The 3,372-nt window shown below is 35.8% G+C and overlaps 1 non-coding gene across 1 annotated transcript; it reads right to left on the bottom strand.

Annotated features, from left to right (window-relative positions):
* Positions 1 to 3,023: 3,023 nt before the first annotated feature.
* Positions 3,024 to 3,130, bottom strand: LOC140869956 (small nucleolar RNA R71). Its single transcript, XR_012146943.1, has one exon. It is a non-coding gene; the product is annotated as a small nucleolar RNA R71 (small nucleolar RNA).
* Between the last annotated feature and the right edge of the window lie 242 nt (positions 3,131 to 3,372).

Genomic DNA, 3,372 nt, shown 5'->3' with positions numbered 1-3,372 from the left:
TTGCATTTTTTGTCTGTTGATTGATGTCGGTCTCGCACGTCAGTGAGGTTCAAAAAAACAGGTCCATCCTACTGTTTGCTATTATGAAAGGGATTCCATCTAGGGGTCAATTCGTGTGGTGGGTTCAGGTTGGGTTGATGAAAAAAATATTTAAAAAATTTCAACTCGAACCCAACCAACCCAAAAATGATCAACCCAAAAACGAATCCGACTAACCCGATCAACCCGAACCAACCCGATTTTATTTTTTATTTTTTTTTATTTTTTTAAGAAAATAATTAAATAAGAATTCAAAACACACAATAATAATAGTAAAATTTAATTTAATCACATGATAACAAAATCTAAGCTTATATATAATTTAAATTTGAAAGTCTAGTTATATAAAATTTAAAGTATACTTGCTACAAAAAATAAAAAAATATTTAAAAAAAATCAAAATTGTACAAAATAAACATTAAATCACGAAAATCTATTATATCAATATACAACAAATGTTTCAAATATACAACATACGAAAATGTAGCAAATCTTTCTTAATCTTATATATAAAAAATAAATAATCAAAATTTTCGGGTCATCTCGGGTCAATTTGGGTTGACCCAAACCCAATTAATTTTTTCGGATTAGCTTTCGGGTCAACCCGATTCAACTCGAACCCAAAAACCCTCAACCTGAACCTGATATTTTTTGGGTCGACTTGTGTCAGGTTGGGTTGGTTATTGACACCCCTAATTCCATCAATGTGGGATGCATAATCTCCTCTCATATTTTGCAATGCGTCCATATCCCGCACACAAAATTGTTCTTTCTGACTATTATTAACTGAGTTGTGTGTGTTGGCTGGGTTGAACACCGGGGCTGATGACTAGTGGATCCAGCCTCACCAAGCCATCTACGAAAATATTCTCGCAGGAAATATGGACAATCGAGCCCATTTTCAAACCGGAGGGAGCTGCAGTGTTGTACCACCGCCACCCCCAAGATGTTGATAAGTGCTATTTTTGTACTTATATTTTATATGATTTGACATGGATTTTGTGATGTATCGAGCGATATTATGCATGTTTTCTTGTTGTTTGTGTCGTTGCAGGAATCTAGATGACAATCAATTTTTGGTGAGAAAAAGAAATGAAAAAGATGAAATGAGAGAAGAAAATAAGTGTGGAACAGGGCGCACCCGCGCCCAAGCTATAACGCACCTGCTCTAAGAGGAGCAGTTCCAAAGAAAGAGGTTCCGATCAGCACCCCTGCGCCAAGCTATAGCGCACCTGCGCTCATGTAGTGGAGATCGCGGCGCACCTACTCCTGATGAGCGGCGCACCCGCGCCCAGTGTCTTCATTTTCTGAAAAATTGTGCATTCGTATAGCGCACCCGCGCTGTGTAGTCTCCAAAATTATGAAAAGTCTCTAGTCGAGTTTAAAAAGGATTTTATAACTTATTTTAAGGGGTTACGAGGGTTTTGAGGAGTATTGAGAATAAAGGGAGGACTATTGAGAGATTGGAGTGCACAAGAGCTCAAGAACCCGGTACGAAGATGGAAGACGACGGCATCCGGCGACGGAGAAGCTTCATTCTAATTCGTTCTAGTTTTTCTTTGAACTCTAATTTTCTAGTTTGATGAAGTATTTGAGAAACATATGTTATTTTATATTTAATTGCGTTATGAACTAATTTCTTAGTCTAGAGGTAGACGGATCTTGACTGGAAATCATGATTTGGATATTTTGATTTATATATTTGAATTCTTCGTACAGTTTATTTGTGTTTTTTTGATTTTAATACTTTCAATTTACTGGCCATAGATTGAATGATATTTTATTTGGAATCTATCACTCGAGAGAGGAGATTTTGAATACGACATAGGAAAATACATTTGTGGTGTTTATATTGTTCGAGAGACATATAACTCCATAGAAGTCATTAAAAGAATTCTCGTGCCATTTATCGGATTTAATAGTTAAACTTAGATAGACATGTTGAGTTTGCTATTGAATACAAATTTCTGCTTGACACTCGAGATAGGTAGTAGAAAATAATAGGGATTCTTGACTAATAAACTAGAAGAGTTTATAATTAAACAATCATTAGAAATAAATTTTGGTGGAAAGTCAAGTGAAGTCGAACCTCTAGCATTTATCTCCTATTGAATTTTCATCTTGCAAAGTCGTGGTTAATTAATTTTATTTCTTGCAAGGTTTTATTTTTAAAATTTTAGTTTGATCAAACTCAACCATTTCCGTAGCTCTACATAAGATTAGGATTTGATTAGTTGCAAATATTTAATATAATATCATTTTATTCATTCTTTGTGGGATTGACTTGGACTCATTTTCTATATTAAATCTTGACATCGTACGCTTGCGAGCAAAAAACACGCGACAAGTTTTTGGCGCCATTGCTGGGGAATGAATTTTATTTGATTTATATTAAATTGTGCTAATTAGTCTTAATTTTGATTTAGAGCATTTTATTTTATTTTATTGGTTCTAATTTTAATTTTTTTTTCCTGTCTATGCAGTTTATGCAAAAAAGCCAAAGTTATGACTCACTGCTCTTTGATCCGGAAATCGAGAAAACTTCTAAAGCCTTGAGAAAAACTAGAAAAGAAGAGTTGTAACTAATGACTGAAGAAAGAGAAAGAGTTGTGAATAATGCTATGATGCCAATCAGAGATCACTTTCGACCAGTGATCAATAATCATTATTCTGGAATAGCTCGGCAGAACATCATGGAAAATAACTTTGAGTTTCCAGTTTTGATTAATATGGTGCAGCAAAATCAGTTTAGGGGTGCAGCTACTGAAGATCCGAATTTGCATCTGCGTACTTTTTTGGAGATTGCTGACACGATGAAAATTCATGGTGTTACTGAGGACACCATCAGACTACGATTGTTCCCGTTCTCTCTTAGGGACAATGCTCGTAGTTGGTTGCAGTCACTACCTCTTGGGAGTATCACTACATGAGATGACATGACTTCAAAATTTTTGGGTAAATATTTTCCGCCTGCCAAGTTTTCCCAACTGAAAATAGAGATCACTACTTTCAAACAGCAAGATCATGAGCTACTGTATGAAGCTTGGGAGCGGTACAAGGAACTGCTTAGGAAGTGTCCGAACCATAATTTTCCATATTGGGAACAAATTGAATTATTCTACAATGGTTTGAATGGGCCAACTCGTATTTCTGTGGATGCTGCTACTGGAGGTTCGATATTTTCTAAATTTCCTGCGGAGGCTTATGAGATGCTTGAGCAAATGACGATTAATAGTTATCAGTGGCCGAGTGAGAGATCTGCGATAAGTAAGCCTGCTGGAATTCATGAGGTTGATGCGTTCACTGCTTTGACTGCTCAGATGACTACTATTT

Source organism: Henckelia pumila, chromosome 4, assembly GCF_033568475.1.
Source record: "Henckelia pumila isolate YLH828 chromosome 4, ASM3356847v2, whole genome shotgun sequence".
Classification (NCBI taxonomy): Eukaryota; Viridiplantae; Streptophyta; class Magnoliopsida; order Lamiales; family Gesneriaceae; genus Henckelia; species Henckelia pumila.
This window is presented reverse-complemented; position numbering and strand designations above follow the sequence as displayed.